Source organism: Colius striatus, chromosome 5, assembly GCF_028858725.1.
Source record: "Colius striatus isolate bColStr4 chromosome 5, bColStr4.1.hap1, whole genome shotgun sequence".
NCBI lineage: Eukaryota > Metazoa > Chordata > Aves > Coliiformes > Coliidae > Colius > Colius striatus.
In genome coordinates, this window is record NC_084763.1 from 35,953,740 (window position 1) to 35,973,918 (window position 20,179).

The window sequence follows — 20,179 nt, forward strand, 5'->3', positions numbered from 1 at the left end:
ATTAAAAGCCAGGGTCAAGCCTGACCCTGAGAAGGGAGTTAGGTTTAAAACAGATTTACGATATCCTATGTACCATTTCCTATCTCTCCATGAATTTAAAGGTCTGTAGTTGAAACCAGAGAAACTGGAAATTGCAATTGCATTATCTGACCCAGAATTAAAATACTACTGAAGAAAAACAATTAGTTCAGTCTAGTGAACTGACCCAATTCCACTTCAACAGAGCTGCAGAGACTTTCGAGAAAGAGTGACTTTGAATCTGTTTAGAGCGCTGCCTTATTACCTATTGCAAGATGCAGTCTCTTTCAACTAGACAGAAGAATGTTTCTGAGCGCAGCCAAAATAGATGCTAGTCTAGTGACGTTTTTCATGATAAAATCAAACAAAAAAATATCCTCCAGGGACAGCTGGTAATTAGAAAAGTCTCCAAAACTGGTTCATTAAGCTATTTACTCGTCTAGTACAAATTCTGAATAGAGAAAAACAAATGACAGTCTGTATTTTAAATGTTATTATGTACTTTAACTGTCATTATGACCAGCTAAAGGAGCTAACAGTATTAGAATTAGTGCCTGTATCTCTGTGGGAAAAGCAGGCTCAGAAGGGGCTCATTATACTGTAAGTGGAATGGCCATTTGTTAGCTATCAATTGCGATTCCAGATATCTGGAGACTGCTGTGCTGTCAGATGCAGCATGGATTTCATGCCCTCTCTAACAGCTCTTGACAGTTACTGGATCAGTAATCCCCAACACAAAAACTGTGTGGGATGTGGGGAACTGGCCTGTCTGATTGCATCATAATAAATATGTGGGTACTTCATATAAAAGTCCATAGGTCTGTAGATTTTTCTGAAAGAGGCAACTGGGCAGAAAAGGATACCATCCTTAACAGGCTCTCTATAAGCCTGCATGTAATTTTGTGTGTATTTGAATAAACAGAAAAGACTTATTTATAAATATATGTTTGTAATGCCATATATATACATACACACATATGTACACAAAAATATGCATGTCCATGTGCATGTATGTATGCATGCATAAATATGTTGGCATGTTGTGGACCAAACTGACATTGGAAATTAATCTTTCTAATTTGAATTGAAAAGGACATTTAAAGAATTTATTCCTCTCTTGCCTCATGATGCTGGCAAAGCAGCTTCCCCTTACAGATGTTTTTTCCAGTATTATAATTAAAATGTTACAGTCTTGAAGAACGTGCTCAGAAGTGCTTGACAAATCATGTAGCTTCCTCTGCAGCATTCAGCATTTTAGAGTAAATGGACAGAAATTTGGAGTCTCATGCATTGAATCTGATTTACGAGGAATTCCTTTTAAGGAAGAAACCTAAGTGTTGTCTTTAGAAATCATATCTGCAAATAAAAAGGAAGGATCGAACCAGAGTTAAATGTCCCAGTTCCCAGCTCAAAGCCCAAACTGGTTGTAGAGGCAGTGGTATAGAGCAGCCATCTGTGTTTTAGAGAGGTCTGTACCTACTATGTTGGCTCAATGTGCTAGGGCCTTTTATAATGAACATGCACATGGCTATATTCTAGCTCGAAAGGCAGCATAAACTCTGCTGAATGTTGGATTCAGATGCTCCAGGTGGGGTTGGACAGGCAGCTGGGAGCTGCAATGTTATAAACCATCCTAACATACTGTTTTCCACAAAATGTTTAGATTTCATCATTGTTTTCTATTCCAGTATGGCACAAACCCACACACTTTTTTTTTAATCTGTGGACAATATAAACTTATTGGAAAATATAATGGGTGGACAATACCAGTTTGCTAATATATAATACAGCCTTCCCAGGAATGATTAATTCTCTCACGTTTAAGGGGCAGCTGAGAAGTTAGATGAGAAAATTTGAGCCTTTGCTTCGTCTACCACAGAGAGACATAAGGTTTTTTGGTTCCTTGCTTCTATATAATAATCTATTCTGGGAAGGAAAAATCTGTTTCATAATTTGCCCAGGGAAAAATATACAAAAAAGCCTTGGAAAAAAGATTAATGAAAGGTGGTAGGTCAGTAAGTTCAACATATTTTCCAACCATCCAATGTCTTGAGTCACTCTAGGAGGTTTTCTGAATGATTCCTGCCTTCTGGGGAAGCACGACACCACAATGCCTTCAGTCTTACCAGCAAGTGTATGCTTAAATGGCATAACCTAACAACATCCAAAACTTTAAGCCTTTCACAAGCAAAGTACTGATTATGGTGAGAAACTGCTTTCCATATGTGAAGTAAGACCTGAGCACCTTTTAATAGCTCAATAGTAGATATCAGGAAGTAGAAGTAAAATGTAAGTGCTTTGTGGGAAAAGAGTTCTCACTGATGAAAGTGAGTCTAGAGCCTGGTTGGTCAAATATCTTCTACCAAAACTGTTTCTGATAGAAAATTGTGGGAGAAAGAGACAAAGGCAAAGGCCAATCCTAATAAACCAACTTTTATTATTAGAATATAAAATATTTTGATTTTGAAATTTTGTTTTAGTGCTTGCTGAGAGTTTTTGCTGATTGTCATAAACTCCCTCACATTTTCGGATAGATGCTTTTGAATACACACAATGAAATCTCTAGAACAATGAATAACACAGCTCTATAGACAGGCCCATGTCCCTTATCCATCCATCTGCTTATCACCAGGTTAGATTGAACAGCATCACATGGGTTAAAAGCCTTGAAATGACAGGATTTATAGGAGTTTCTTTACAACCCGTGCTTCAGGGAGAGGTGAACAAATCTCAAGAAACATGTCAGTCTGTACTTGGAGAAAATGTCTTCTTGACCCTTAATCTGAGACATCAGTTAACCTGCCTTAGTTTATTGTTATTTTGGTTAGTCACATTTGAGATTAGTTTTGTCAATCTTTGTTTATAGAGGCTGAAGTTTTTCTAGGCATGCAAAGAGTGAAACAGACATTGAAGATAACCTTCATTTAGAGGTGCTAGGGTGGAGTGGGGATTGTGTTGGTTATCTTTTAGACTACCTGCTTCTGTAATATAAGGAAGAATTTCTATTTTAGAGGTTGAAAGTACACGTGTATGGTGAATTCCATTTTCTCTAGGTAGTTCTCAATTCATTTGAATAGAGATAGGCAGAAATGTTGTTCTTACTAGGTCCATATCTCTCTTAGAGGTTTTTTTTTTCCTCATTCTGCTTTTCTTGTTCCTAATCTTTACTTCCAAAACAAAGAGAATGACAGCTGTTCTTTTTGGGGCAGGAGATAGATCATTCTCACAGCAAGGATTTAAAAGAATACTTTTTTATGTAGTTAGAAAAACAATTGCAAAACACTGAATCACCAGGAGACTCACTATTGTATTTTTTTCTGATTTCAGACATCAGTAAATTGCTCTTAAAATTTGCTTGTAGATGAAGATCTAAGTATGCTTTCATTAGTAGATGATAGAATTTTTGCCATCTAAAGAAATAACAGTCCTGTTTACTCACAAGTTGCACAACCCAACCAAGCAGGAAAGGAAAAGTGTCACAGAGGGTATCTGGAGAATATACATGAAATTTTTTAACACTGTATTCCTTTCAGCTGTCTATCCCACCCCTCTGCACAAAGTAGTGCTAGTCCAGTAAAATCACCAAAGTGTCTTTGTCTTTACAGGTCCTCTAGTCCAGACTGCCATCCTTTGTACTCTCTTTAGTTCATCATTCCCGTTATTGACACAAAAGCCTTATAGAAGAGATGTGGGAATATGAACACAGATAGAGTACAGATGTAGATTCTGTTTGTTCCCCATCCTGGGGTCAGGGATCAGCTTTTGACAGAGGTGAAGCAGATAGCTAAGAACAGGAGCATCTGAAAGCGCAGTAGGTTATTTGCAAGAAGATGGCTTTACCCCTCAAATGTGGGTTGCCTTGAGGCCATTATTTTTTTTTTCGAGCTTATGTAGGTATTCACTAATCTCATTTGCATTATTTTACCGGTATATCAAAAGCAGTAACATGTATTTGTCATTAAAATCACCTAATTCACACCCGAATCATTCTTACTTGGACTGAGTAGTTACTTACTCACCAGTTTTTTAAGAAAATGATTTTCAGGATACTCATAAAACACACTTCATTCTCCCTGGAATTAATTCAAATTCTTCTGACACTTAGAAATACTTTCCCCCCCGCCTATTCTTTCTATCAGAAAGAACTACCAGACACTGTTCAGTATCAAAATATCTGCCTCATTTAGTATAAATGGTGGGGACAACAGATGAAATCCATATAAAATCTATTTGAAAATTAATATTGAGTATGGAGTATTTTTTTGTTTGATGATTTGGTGTTAGGATGCTTTAGTAGTCTACCATTACTCTCTTATCTTTTTCTATGTTTTCTCCTCCTTATAGTTTGCAACTAAATGTAACTTGTCTGTATTTAACTAATCTTCTCCTTCCCTTCTCCCTTGAGAAAACAAAAAAGGGATTAAAAAATGGCTTCCGGCAGAAGGTATCTGACGTTAAAAAAAATGTACTCAGCTGCAGGCTTTGAGCCTCAGATCTTCAATGCATGATAGAAAAGGCATTTCCAGAGAGAACTGTGCTTCTGAAACAAGCTTAATCCCAGATTTTTTTTCTGAGAAGGGGCTGATTTGTGTGAGGAAAAATCCCAGTCCAGTGGGTAAAATTTGTATTAAATGACCTGTGATTTGGGTAACGTCTTGCAGGATTTGCCCATGGGACAACAAGCAGATTATATCATGGGGGTCCTGAAAACTGTTTCTGCATGATTTAACAACTTTCAAAAATATTTGAACTGTAGAAAAGACATAGGCTATTGCTCTGAATTAGCTGTTTGGTTTACCCTGACACTGGAATAATGAGAGGTAAACTGTAAAAGATACTCATAGATCCTTGCTGAAGTATTTGCTTTCCTGTGGCCCTTCTCTGCATTAAACTATTGATAAAGAAACAGAATCAAACACTTGTGAAGGCTATTTGCTACACAGAAGCTGGATGACTAATTTATAATGCTTTGGTTTCTGTTCTCATGAGATCTATGTTAGAATTAATTGCTTTAATTGTGTCATGGTTTGACATGACAGCCATTTCTGGTAAGGGGGAAAGGGCTGTAAAGATGGCTCCTATAAGAAGTTGCTCGAAACTCTCCCCAACTCTGAGCCAGATCCACATCTGGGGCTGAGCCAATTAGACACCACTACAATGCGGGAACTGGGACTGTTTAGAAAAGAGGAGACTGAGGGGAGATCTAGGTGAACTTGCTTCTGCAGGGGGATTGGACTAGATGATCTCTAGAGGTCCCTTCCAACCCTACCATTCTATCATTCTATAAGAGAAGGGTTTTTCATGTTCCTTCTTGTTCTGTTCTTCCTTCATTTCCAGCTAGTGGTGGTGTAAGGAGTTGGAAGAATGAGAGAAGCAATCATGAGGACTCCAAGGTCAGTGAGGGAAGAGAGGAGGAGGTGTGCTGCAGCAGAGACTCTCCTGCATCCTGGGGAGAGGACTGGTGAAGCAGAGATTTGTTTGCATTTTGTTAAAGATCCTGCATCAAGGGCAGGGACTCATTTTGCTAAAGAAGACTCTACATCTGGAGATGAGTCAGTGATTCTCTTCATTACAGACCCTATGCCAGGGGCAGTGGCTATTGCTGGAAGAGGCCATGTCCCGTGGGAGGAACCCCATATTCACAGAAACTGTAACTGTGGAGAGGAACCCACGCCAAAGAAGCTCATTAAAATTATACCTAGAAGAGGCCATGTCCCAAGGGAGGGATCCTATATCTGCACAAGCTGCAACTGTGGGGAAGAACCCACACCAGAGATATTCACTAAGGACTGACTGTGTCCCATGTGAGGGACCCTGTATTGGCAGAAGTCGCAGCTACTGGAAAGAACCCACCGCAGAGAAGTTTGTTAAGGACTGTGTCCCAGGGGAGGGGCCCCGTATCGGAGCAGGGGAAGAATACCAGGAGTTGTCCTCATCTGAGAAGAGAGAAGCAGCAGAGCCCATTTATGAGAGACTGATCACATCCCCCACTCCTTGGGGCCTCTGCCATCTTAATGAGGGTGGGGGTGAATGTGGGGCACCGAGTGAGAGACTGTTGTGGTGCTTCTTTGCTAGCTGGGCCAAACCACGACAAATTGCTAAATCACCATACCTCTAGCTCCTCTGATGACTATAAAGGCATGACAGTCTAGAGAGGTTAGCCTGACTTCAGAAGAATCTCACTATAAAATGATCTCCCACACCTAATGACAGAGAGAGAAGCATCTTTGAGAAAGCACACAAAGAGGAACCAGAATGTTTTCTGTGGATATGCACTGAGATTCAACAAAGAAGCAAGAAAAGAATTTGCCTGGGTTAGCAACTGAAGTTCTCCTGTCTAGAGAGGAAGGTCTTTGCAAGTCTGCAGATACAGGCCCATAAATCACTCTCTTGTCAGGGTAGATTTCTTCTCAAATGAGTAAGTAAAGGTTTGTTACTGTGCTGATGCATAGTATGTCAGCACCACAGCTTGGTACTACCCACTCTATATACAGGTCCAGTAAAATCAGGTAAGGTGTAAATGGAAGTCAATGTTCTCTGTTTAAAATGTGTAATTCTGTAAAGTGAGACACAATTGACCTGATTGCTGTGCATTGACAAGTAGTTGTTACCATGAGACAGGTGAACTAAACACATTGTATTTTTCATAAAAAAGAGCCCATGTCTGTCATTATGGACAACTGGAAATGCTGTTTTGTTTTCCACACCTTGGGTATGCATTTCTGTCTGTTGATATTACTCCTTGGGGAGTCTCTGCTGTCTCTTGCAACTTAGCAAGTCAATGTTTTGGCATGTACAACTCTAACTGTACCTAAGTCCTGCAAATGAATCAGAAAAAGTTCAAAGTCTGTAAAGGAGGGCAAAGGATTTTAAAATCCTTTCTGTGACATATTGCACTACCAAAAAGATTCAGACACTTTTGTCATTGCTCCAAAGCAGATCCAGTGACTGTAATGGTCTTTGATAACTGGGTGCTGGTGACCTAGTCCTATCTGTTACTAGTGACTTGTGTGCTTTTCTAAATACTCACCATTTTCATGGTAACTAAAGGGAATCAAAGTATTAAGACCTATAGAATTCTCATCTGCATGTATTCATAAAGTAAAGACTTTTGAACTACATTGAAAACACAATACAAGAAGTTTTTAGCTTGGATTACAGACATCAATAGTACATCCTTATGCAAATCCTGCATGCAGACCTCATAGTAACATCATACATCTTGCTTAAACATTCTGAAAAGTCAAAGTTTGCCCAAGTTGCATTTGCAGCAGCTTTTCTCACCTCTGAGATAGATAATGAAATGTTTGAAGTACAGTTAATCTGAGAAAGTTTGTCTCTGTCACCATATCATTGCCCTTGCCTCTCACCTGAGATAGTATTTCTCTTTATAGTCTGGTTTAACTAGTCACATTACTGCTCTCTATCTTCATCCTGTAAAACAGCTTGAGTCATTTTATAACCAGCCATCCCTAGTGTTGGCTTTTTGTTGTTGTTGTTAAAATAATCCCCAAACAGTACAACCTGAAACAGTTTTGGGGAAAATATAGAGTAAGTATTATTATACTAGGGAGCTGGAGGCTTGGAAAATGTCGTGGCGCTGCAGGGATAGTACCAAACACTTGAGAGGTGAAGAGAGGAATAAATTATAGCTGTATAACCCGCATCTTCCGCAGTCAGCATAGTTTATTACCTGTGTCCTCAGGAAACTTCTCCCTCAGCAGTGCCCCTAGAGGAATTAAAGTAAACTGGCATTTTCCGTCAGATATGTTCTTATCTCAGAAGTGATTTTGGCACTTGCAAAAGGACATGGATTGACAGCTCTTGGACTCAAGCCTATTCATTTCTGAAAGAAATATAAGATCCCTGATTCGGAGGTGCTAGCTTCTTGCTCTCCCAAGAAATTACTCTGTGGAAGAGGAGTCAGCCCCAGGGGCTGGAATATCCCTTCTTGCCCACCAAGACCTGGCCTTAAACTAACAACCTCATTAATAAAAATGCAACACTGCACCTGGCTGCAGCTGTCAGCTGTCACCAGAGATAGCTTTCCTACTGCTGAATAGAGAAAGAAGAGTTTGATAGTTGACTCAGGATTACCAATCCTCCCTTATATACTAGTAGTACCATAATTTTGTGAGTTACTAGCTAAAAAAATCAGCTAAATCCGTTTCAGCAAAACCTAAAATATTGAAAATTCCTTCTGTAAAAATTAAGAGGAAAGAAGGATGAAGATTTCTTCAGTTTTTCTTTAAATATCTTCAATTCCTGGCCTTGTTGTGATCACAGGAATTTGTAAAATTAAATCTTGTTCCTTACATCTAGCTTATTTACAAAGAAAATCACCTTGTCCATACTATGTATGTTTTACTGTTTAAATGGTAGTTATCAGCAGACTACTCTTTCCTTCCTGCTCTTATAAGTGACTTAAAAATTTTTGTCTAACTACTTGCACCAGAGCTTTATAGCAACATTGAAAGCTTTGGGGAAAACACCTTTTTTTCAGCTTACAGTAGAAATGTAGCTTTATACCCACCTACATTTCAAACCACATTTTACATTCAAAGCTGTTCTGGTTTAGCAAGGAGCAGCTTTTGCTTAGTAACAGGGGGAGCGGGTTGCAGTGAAGACCCGGTAAAGAGTTTGTGGACTCTCCCCCGGCTCCTGGGTTCAGACTCATCTCCGGCCCGGCTGGGCCAATCTGGCGCCTCTGCCATCACTATTTAGGGGACGGGAATTTGAAGTGCTGGCAGGAGGTGTAAGGATGATACAAGATGGAGGCGATCATGTGGACCCTTCAGCCAGAGAAGGAGGAAGGAAGGAGAAGCAATAGACCAGAGACCCCCTCCGCAAGCCATGGCGAGAATGCAAGCTGTACCCCTGCAACCTACGGAAACCCATGGCAGGACTGAGAGTTACCAGCAGCTCCGTGTGAGTGAGCCCGGACGGGCGAGGGACTGTGTGGGGAGACGGCCATGGCCCAGGCCATGTTGGAGAGCCTTCACGCCGCAGAGCAGCCCCACACGAGAGGCAAAGAGGAGCTGCAGCCTTTGGAATAAGTGCGCGTCGGAGCAGCCCGTGCAGGGCTGCCATGCGTGTGAGGTACCCCACGGACTTGCAGGGAGGACTGGTGTGGAGTTCGCTCATCCTGAGGAGGGACAAACGGCAGAAGCTATCGGGAACAGACTAACTGAAACCCCGCCCCCAACCGTTCAAGGGGGGACGAGGTAAAAATCCCGGGATCAGGGCTCTGAGCCCGGGAAGAGGGGAGGTGTGGCAAGAAGGTGTTCTTAAAAAGGCTGGTTGGACTCTTCATTGATGTATTACTCTGTGTTGTTTTATTTTGGTTATGTTTTGGGTTTTGGGGGTATGTTTGTAGTTGATGTTGCATTAAATTATTTTCTATTTTCTTCCCCAAACCGAGTGGCCTGGTCTGTTTTGTCCTGAACCTTAAGCGGCAATTAAGCCCTCCCTGCCCTTGGGCAAGTCTCAGCCTCTTTGATACTCGAGGCTAATCGTGGTCTTTGTTCCCTGATGGGCCTAAACCACGACAAAAGCTTATATATATGTTCAGTCTCCCTAGGTCGTCAGGTTTAAAGGTCATTCTACAGCACCCTTTTTACTGCTTGGTTTTGGTATTTTCTCACCAGCTCTTATTAAAAAGACGTGGATAATTGAACAGAGAAATGTCTGTGATTATCTGGTTACCATATCACCTGGGCATCTCATAACTTTAATGGCTTCGAATTTGATCTTAAAGGTATCTTCCAGCTGAATTGATTCTATGATTCTATGAATTGTTTACTTTTACAATACCCCTGTGAGAGAGGGAAGTGCTGTAATGCTGTTCAGAAGGTGAAGGGCTAAAGAAAAGGCAAGTTGCATCTCTACTGAGGATGACATTGCTCCACAACATGGTCCTGCATCCTCGTCAGCCTTGTTAGAGCATAGTATGCTTTCTATTTATCCAGTGCAATGCAGTTGCTGGTTTTTTTTTTTTTTACCACAAAAGGAGATGAATCAATGTGTTCTTACCTTGGTACAGGCCTGGGCTAGTCATGTTTTAAACTCAGCTAGCAATAACCAAACCATGTAGCTGCTTGCTCACTCTTTCTTGTAAGGATGGGGAGGTGAATCAGGATGAAAAAGTAAAGATTTTTGGGCTGATGTAAGTGATGTAGAGCTTTATATTAACATGTGCTAATAAGCCTTATACTAACATATCGCAATAGTATAAAGCTTATTTTTCAGACAGGACAAAATTCACACAAGCTGTAAAAGGTCACGCTTATCTCCTCACACAATACCTCCGGGGTCCTCCAACTTCCTTGAGGGCACAAACCGGTTCTGCAAGGGGCCAAGTGATATCTGAAGATCAGGGGTGAGAAAGCCTCAGGACTTATCAGCCTTCATCTCCCAAGGCCCCAAAGACCATCACCAGGAGACATCACGCAAATGAAAGGAAGAAAAGACCTAATTTATGTGCGAAATCGGGGACAGGTTGTGTCTTTGCCTAGGCGGATAATGTCATCATATGATTTTGTAACTTTGTAACAAATATAAGTCAAGCAAGTTGCCGAGTCGGGTGCGCACGTTTGTGGTGGAGCAATCCCCCGTGCGCCCGGCGCCGAATAAACATACCTTCTTTGTAACTCTTTGAGTTATAGAGTCTGATTCCGCAAGTCATAAGGACAATTTAATAGAACAACACGAGGCCTTCTTTATTTAGAAGATTGTTAAACATTGGAACAGGCTCCCTAGGGAGATGGTAGGGTCACCATCCCTGGAAATATTTAAAAGATACATAGATGAGCTTCTGAGGGACATGGGCTTGACAGTGTTAAGTTAACGGTGGAACTCGATGTTCTTAAAGATCTTTTCCAACCAAAATTCTAAGATTCTTTAATAGAGAGCAGAAATGGCCACAACAGCAGCAAAGGAACACACAAAGCAAGCACTGCCTGGTGTCACTGTGCACCATCCAGAGTCTGATGCTTGTGAGAAATGCTGATGTTGTTTTTGCAGAATTAGAAAGACATGAAGACAAAGAATTTTTACTGTTATCTGTTTCTGTGTAGTGTTAATCAGTGGACTAACCTTAAGACAGTTATCTGTTTGTTTGTAATGTTAACTAGAGTCTTAAGTCTTCGGACTGTGGGGGAATGATACAAGAACAAGAATATAACAAGAATAATATAACAAGAATGATACAAGATACAAGAACCAGACATCCCCTGAGGGGATTGTAGGCCTCGGGAAGTTGTAAATCTTGGAGTATCTAATCAATGGGGAAACAAGGGAGGGACCTTGTGGCCTGGATAGGGAATTAAAAAGCTGAATATTGTATCTATCAGGTATGCCTACTAGCTAGGACACCCGCTCTTGCAAGAATAATTAAGTGCTTCAGTGCAGAGTCTGACCTGAGTCTTTCACGAGAAAGCTTGTTTTGTTTTTCATGTGCTTAGTCCCAATGGAGCAGTCGCGGTTCCCCTGCATTGCCATGCCCCAGCAGCTCCCTCTATAAACTAAGCATGATGTGGGATGGAATAGCTTGGCCACGGCCCTTGCAGTGTCTGAAAATGAACACTATTCCAATCAAACCCAGGACAGATGGGGTCAGCATGAATGCCAACATCTGAGAGCTCTGCCGTAATCCCATGTCTAACCATTTATATGCAGTTTAAGTAATTTGTTTAAGATGATAGGGGAAATCCGAAGCAGAGTAGGTAGAATGTGACCTGTGGGCATGTGATTCAGACTGAGGTACAACATAGGAGCTGCAAGAAATCAGATCTATTCTGGTGCATTGATTTGAGGTGTAAAAATGAGAACATTTAGCAAATGCATCCTAGCCTAGGATTCAGAGAGATCCAGTTGTAAAGCACTGAGAGGTTTAGGTTTAATCTACTCTATGTCATCATATAGCCAAGGAATAGGTATGGATTCTTTTGTAGTATGAGGGCATTGAAAACCTACTTGAAATGTTCCTACCTGTCCTGTTATTTTAAATGATGTTCCAGCAGAGTATTTAATGAGGACTAAAAAAAGAGTTGTGGAATAGAAAACTATTAGTAACATCTGATTTATCACTAAAAACACTTTGGAGGGAGGTATGAACCTTGACTGACGTCTTCAAATATCTGTCATATTACTGTGTTCTGCATATTCAGCAATAAACTTTGTATCATAAAGCAATCCAGGCTGGAAAGGACCTTGAAAGATCATCTGGTTCAACCTTTTATAGAAAGGCACCTAAATGAGATTATCTACCACCCTGTGCAACTGCCTCTTGAAAATCTCTGGTGATGAGGACTCTAGCATATCCTTAGGGAATTTATTTCTTATGTTGAGATGAAACCTCCTCTGGTACAACTTGGACCCTTGTCTTCTCCATGTCATTCCTTATGAAGAGAGAGCCTGCAACCTCTTTGTAGATACCCTTTAAGTACTAGAATACTGTGATGAGTTCCCCTTTTCTTCTTTTCAAGCCTTCTCTTCTGCAGGCAGAAAATAACTGTTTGCTTCAGTGCTTCCTCACAGGGCAGGTTCTGCACCCATTTGATCATCTTCATGGCCCTCCTTTGGACTCTCTCCAGTCTGTCGGCATTTTTCTTGAATTGTAAGGACTAGAGTTAGCCACAGTACTCCAGATGCAGCCTGCTAGTTACTGGATAGAGTGAGTTGATCACATTGCTGTCCTTGCTAGTAATGTCCCTGTGGATGTAGACCAGAATTTCTTTTGCCTTTGTTGCTGGAGCAGCACACTGCCAACTCCTGTTCAGGTTGCTGATCACAGGGAGCCCCAGATTCCTTTCAGCAAGGCTACTCCCCAGCCACTCCTAGCCGGTACTGGGCTCTTTGGCTGTTTTGTCCCAGGTACAGGAATTTGTGCATGTCTTCATTAAACTTCATACTGTTCTTGTTAGTGCATTCTTTTTACCTCGTCCAGATTAGTCACCAGGTGGTAACTGAGTTGCTTACTCTAAAGCATCTGCAAATTTTGTAAAGGTAGAAAAATGCACCCAATTGTCTACTGCTTGAATCCTCACATTTGTCTTTACAATGCACATTAATAAATAAATAAGGTATAATCTTGGAAATGCTTTTTCTATGGTGCTGTCACTGGGATGGGTGTTCTGGGGATGGAGAAACTGCCCTAGTGGGCCCTTAATCTTGCAGTATACCAGAGAGGCATTTGTTTTGCAACTGAGTGTTTGATGGAATAATGAGAGCATGTATACTGAGATTTTATTTTTCATTACTCTTTGCAATGAGGAAGGACAGTGGAGTATTTATATACACCACCAATGTGATGTAGGGGAACAGTAGTGGATTTCTGAAGATATTATCTTCCTTAGTTTACAGACAAGTCACTGTTGAGTATCAATCATTGTCAATTTTTTATCAATTAGTTCATGAAAAACATATCCTAGCTGCCATTAAAATATTTGTAATCATCCTAACATTATCCTATGATCCTATAACTCTACTTACATGCATATAAGTTATCAGAGTAACTTTGATTTTTTTTCTCTCAGTAAAAATGCCAGATATAGAACTGTAAACAATTCAAGGCTAGTTCTTAAGTATAAATGACTAAGGTATTAAATGAAAAACAAACATGATGGATGGCATAATAGTGCGTAAAATAAAGCTTATGGAGAGATGAGTGTTTTGAAAATTCTGTATAAAAAAAGTGTTTTACATTGCCAACGTCTGAATAATTTCTTTGAAATTACTAGCTATTTTATCATCATTATTATGAGATTTTTAAAGACAAAATAGTAGCTGAGCTTAAAGGTCAAGAATCATAAATAGATGAGACCTTCCGTTAAAGATGTTATCTGCATTTGAAACAAAGTTTTTAGTTCTTTTTTAAATGGAAGTTTGAGTTAATATCTCATTTTTTTTTAAAAATTTATAAGCTAGAAGCCAAAGCTTCTGCATCTTAGAGAGATGAAAAGTAGATTACTGAAAAGATAGATATATACTACACTAAATGGAAGTGTTGCAGATGCACAATCATTTTAGTTAACTTATCATTGCAATAAGTAGTCAAGCACTTGTTAAGCATTTGTTAATCACCTAGTAATAGTTCAATCAATTAGCTAACCACTTGCAAATAACTCAAACACCTATTAATTAATTTGAATCACATAAGGATCAAACTGCAAGACTTACATACCACACCTACTACCTTAGCTACCTGGTGAATGACCCTGGTGAGACCCTGGTGAATGTATTTGTTAGCTTATCTTAGCTGTTACCTTAACTACAAGACCTTGGTATATGTATTTTTTAGGTTGCCTTGGCTGTTACCTTAGTTGTTACTAAAACAAAGGGACTGATATATTTTTTTGACCAATCACTGTGATTTTGGAAAGTTTGTGTTGGTTAGGAACCAATCAAGGTGAAGGGCTAAATTGATAGATGCACATTTTATGCATGCTTTTGTTGGCAGATGTGATTCTTTTGTTTGAGCTGTATAAAAACCCTGAGAATGGTAACTAACAACGAAGCACATGTGGAGGAGCTATCCCCAGCTGTTTTCCCAGCGCTGCATAATAACGAAGTGCCTGTTTATCTGCATTGCTGTGTAGGTAAGTTTCTCACAATTGCGGATCCATCAACAGAAGTGCTGCCTTTACGTTGCTATTTTTTAAAATGTACTGTGGAAAATTCTCCATATTTTATTTTTCTCATCAAAGGAAATGTGCAGGTGTAGTGTTCAGCCCAGCCCCAGTGGTGAACACCTACTGTGCCACACTGAGCTCAGCAGCCCACACCAGCAGCCTGGCGTGGCTGTGGTCATGTAAGGCACATCTGGGTCCATAGAGACTGCCAAAGGAGTTGATGTCTGCTTCTGAGCTGCATGAGCATTTGAACTCTGGGATGTAAACTGGCTGGTTAATACTCTTTTTATTACTCAGCTTATCTATTTTGTCTTCCTTTCCCTTGCTCTTTTCAGTTAGTGTCAAGAAAAGCTTTTCAGGGTATGAAATGTTAAATTAATTACTGTGAATACTATACATTAATTATTGTATTAATTCCCTCTTTTAAAATCACTGAAATCACGTTGCTATAAAAATGTTTCTGGCTTGTAAATATTGATAAAACTGATTTTTTTATATGTGAATAGAATTTTAGCTGGACAAATTGCTTAAAATGCCCATGTGAATAAAATTTCTTTTCACAAAGAATAGCATTTGAGGTTAACTTTCATGTAACAGAGTTTTGAAAATCTTCTTTAACTTCAAAAGAGAGCCAGAGAGGAACAGATATCAAATCCAGAATACGTTTTTCCTGTAAACTGTAAGAATGGTGTCTGCCGCCAAGTTTTCAGCTCTTGGCCTGAAAAACCAGACTCGAAGTCTGCAAACCAGACTATAAGTCTGAAAAACCCAGGCTCGAAGCCTGAAACCAGGCTCGAAGTCTGAAAAACCCAGGCTCGAAGCCTGAACAACCAGCTCCAAGCCTACTTCATGCGGCGATCAACCCAGGGTCCGATTCTCAGCTGGGTGGGAAGAAATCAGTCCTACTCAATGTGAGTGATAGCAGAAATCTTCTTTATTGAGAGCAGGCTCTAACTTATATACCCAGCAGCTTCAAAGCTAGCTTAGCAACAGCAGCTAATGGATTACATTCTCATGTTCATCCTACTTGCGGTTTCTGCGATAAGCAAGCTCCCTCACATTTTCCCATCTTGTTTTTCTCCAAAGTTGTTTTCCACCTTGAGCTGTTAGCTCGTTAGCTGAAAACAGCCCGACCTTGAAGGAGCAGAAAGTGGCCTGCTGCCTGTGGTGACTACGTGACAGCAACTGCTTTAACCATGGCTCTGACTCTGGTCTTGATTGTGCATTAAATTCATATAACTAGAACTCAGATTGCCTTGCCCCATCGGGCCTAACATTATACCCTGGGATCCATGTCCATTCTCCCTTAACCACTCCTCCACAGGTGTCTATATTGCATTCATCAAAAGATTTGCATGACTGTGTGGCTTAGTTTTCTCACTCATGTGCAGATCTGTGCATAGTTGTGATCCGATCTTTGCAAACTTACAGGCATCACACTTCTAGTCATTCAGCTAAGGGGAGTGGGCTTAGCAAAGAACTTGCCCATCCCAGTGGAGAAGAGAGATATGAAGATGGTTACTCTGTGACTTCAGTCCTGTGATCTTACTGCTTCCCTGCACGCGGCAAGTACATGAATGTTGCTTTAAGCTGAAACAACCAGTGAGACATGGGAAAGGATTTTCTGGGGGATCTTTTTCTCCAGACTCGGAGGTAAGACAGGAACAAGAGAGGTGCAACCAGGTCTTTGCTGTGGGAACAACCTTTCTTATCTGAAGACATCCAGCATTGGCCAGATTTATCAGATGTAAAATTAGAATAGCTGGCTCTGTTGGCATAATACAGAGTGCAGCTCCAGTGACAAGGAACATGAATATGCTAGCGTGTTCTTTGGTGACTGGTTTTATTTTTTTCCCCTTCTCTGTGGTTTTTATAACAAAAAGACGTGATGCTTTCTCCTGAAAACATGCAGAAAGATTTTGGAAATGCTGATATTCTGAAGGCTGTGGGACTACCTTTCCCCAGCCATCTTTCTCTTTGACATTTGTGATCCAGAATGGGGGATGCACTAGAAAACAGGCCAAGCAAAACGCAATTAGGCAAAGCTTGCAACTGAAGAATAAGCATGTATAAGAAGGTATATCCCACAAAAATCATGCAAACCTTAAAACTTTAAATAAAAGATAATTAATTTTTTTTTTTTTTAGCAAATAGTGAATGGTAATAACACTACTACTCCCTAGACTGAAATAGAAGAAGAAATTTCACTTATTTCAATGTTGCATTTCAATTGGCAAGAATCTGAAGATCTGATTTTTGCCCTGAAATGGTCTGTTAACAGAGCGGGAGAATATCAGTTGCAGCCCTGTCTGATGTTACTTGAATAACCTCTCTTCTCTACACAGGAAGCTACTGGAGAGAAGCAACCTGCACAGAGTAAGCACCAGTGCTGCTAGTTTTAGGTTGGTGAAGACCTCTAATCTATTTTTTTGCTGAATGAAAAGCCTTCTGTCTTTAAAAGACCTGGACACTTGTTTTGTTTTGGACTTGTGGAAAACTTACTTTAAAAATGGAAACTGGCTTTCAAGCTTTGATAAATTCTATTGAGAAGAGAATCCTAAAAAATGAAATAGAGGTTATACTACAGCTCTCCAGAAGGACACAGGAGAATTTGTATTTCTTTTTTAAATGAAGTATGTGCCAGAGGGTTGAAGTCTTTATGTGATACCAGCACTACTACTTGATTTATTAGATAATAGTTTTTAAAATAAAAATGATGAAGCATTAACTATATTCTAAATGATACATAAACTATTGCTAGATTTAAGCAGCAATAGAAAGATTATGTAATTGGCAGTGCTTTAATCCAAATAATATTTTTGATCAATTATAACTCATGTCTAAACTTTACCTTAATTAACAGTTACAGCATTTCCTTCTAGTGAGTAGGGACACCTTGGAGTATTTGCAGTCTCTTCAATGTCATTGTTCTGGGGAGTGGGAGATGAAAATACTGAGAAAACAACAAAGGCAATGATTACATGCACTCACTGTTTTGGGTCTCATCACTTCTTTTATTTGTTCTTCTAAAATAGCATTTGAAGGCAAATGATTGTGTGGACTCTTTAGTTTCTTGGTCTAATTCTCCAATTAAGCAAATGGTTATCAAGTTAAAGGTACATTTTAAAATTTTTTTGTGGGCTTGTGATCTTGCATGTTTGCTTGTACACACATTATCATATTATTTACATGCCCTCACACAGCTTTCATTACTTGCATTCCTGCAAAAGCCCCAGGCAAACATCATTAGCCGTTCCTCAGTACCCACTTCAGGTGCTCTCTTGGGTGCTTTTCTACCCTAACCTTCAAACAACCTCTTTGATGTGTGACCACATGTAAAGAAGTGCATGACAGTAGTGTCATACTGCTATCACAGAGAGTGGACCCTCTTTATGCTTTTTATTCACTTTTTAAGAGTGGATTTAAGAACCATGAAATACATTAAGGGTTCTGAAATATGAAGTCTTCATTTTTTTTTTCCGCTGGAATAGATATAGAACAAACAGAGAACAAGGATTTTTACTCACAGTATCTACCATAATCTTCAACCTTACCTTTTTATGGATTCTCTAGAGGCAGAATGGTAATCCAGTCTCTGTGTCCATTGATATGTCTTGCCTGCACCATCTGTCCACAACAATGCTGCTTCATCCCAGCTGTAATGAATACTCAGTGTAAAGGACAGGACGTGTAATTTACATTAGCACTTTAAACTGTATTTGATTAGAGTCAGACATGAAAAGAAAGTCTTACTTTCATTCAGAAGGAAATTTCTATTATTTGTCTTGTTTTCTTGAGAGAAAAAAACATCGTAAAACTTTGTGCTTTGTGCTTACAGTGTTGCCAATAAAATTCAGCATTTAAAAATTCCAGAACAAAAAAAATTGTGTTTGGCTGAATATCATCAAGCAGCCTAGTTTGCAGCCAAATAAACAACAAACTCTACCACTACCATTCCTTCAGATTCTGAGATCTGAAGCTGAATATCTGGATGTCTTCTCTTTCCCTCATCAAGTAAGGTAGGTCTGTGGATACTGTACTGTGTCACACTTTTGGATCAAAGGAGAGGAAAAAATTACATCATTAAATATAGTATTCAACCAGAAAGACTGACTTGCAGCACCAGCCTTGTAAACTCCCATGACATAATATGGCCTTTGATTCTGAAGTGATTATCCTTCTTGTACACAACCCTAAGACCAGGTTTTACCAATGCTTTAGAATGGTACGAAAATACTGGAGAACACTCAGTAAACCACCAGGTAACAAAATGATCCAGGAACTTGAAAACAAACCTTGTGATGGCTTGTGAAGTTTATAGAGTTCAACCTATTCAGATTGATGAATAGATACTGGAAGCTGATAGCATATGACTGGTAGTTACATGTAATTGATGCATAGAGAAAAGAAATGTGAAATGATAAAGAGATTTCTCTTATCTCCACAGGAGATTATGACTGATTTAAAAGGCTGAAAAATTAAATTAACATAACATTTCAAAAGATGATTAAGTTATTAGCCATTGAAAAGTAAGTATTGGAGCATTTTAGCCAAAACAGTGTGTGTTTAAGCCTTAAAAGAAGAGGGTTTTTGCTTTGCTGGCTTGCCTTTATTTCCCGCCACCGCTTTCTAAAGGATAGATTTTTTTTTTAAAGAAAATGGAGTAAAATGTATTTTACAGGCTCTACACAAAGAACATGATGCTCTCCTTTGGCCATAGCTGGGTCCATGAATATAGCCTGGAGCACTACTCCTGGTTATTAAGATCCACGCCTATGTAGTTTGTTTCAGAAATATGAATAATAGCTTTTCTATTGCTAAATTTAATTTCTTCATTAACAGAGGCTATCTGGATCAAGACTGCAAGAAGGGAAGCAGGTGAATAGCCCTGAATTTGTTTGACCTTGTCTTCTAAAGATGTCTAAAGCTGTGGGTATTTATATTGAGATTTTTTACCGAGAGGCCAATTCATCTCTTGTTTTGGTTTAATTGACCTTTTGAAACATTAGTGCAATAAAGTAACCTAATAGCAAAATGTAAGTTTAATACAGATATTCTGTACCTAGTCTATGAGAAGCAATTAACTTTTCACAGAAAAGAAACTAAACTAAACCTCAACTGTGGGAAAACAATAAATATCAGCTAGGAACTATAGATAATGGTATCATATTTGCATCTATTGCCTTGTTAATAAAGTATTTCTAGGATCTTATATATTAATACCTTTTTTGCAGAACATAATTTATGAACTTCCTTCAGTGTTTATTTCTGCCTGAAATATGAGTACACTGCATTAGATATGATATTACAAAGGAAAAGGAACAAATTGCAAAAGCTTAAAAGAACCAATATTTTATGATTAATGGCATGCTGGCTTGACATTTCAAATTCAATGCAATCCTCTGTGACCTTCCTTTTTTTAAAGAAAAAAAAAATATTTCTACTGAAAGTTTTTGTAAATAACATTAGTTGTCTGTAATATGGAGTGAGTGGGAGGTAGAAGAAACTCTTCCATTAAAAACCATTATGAG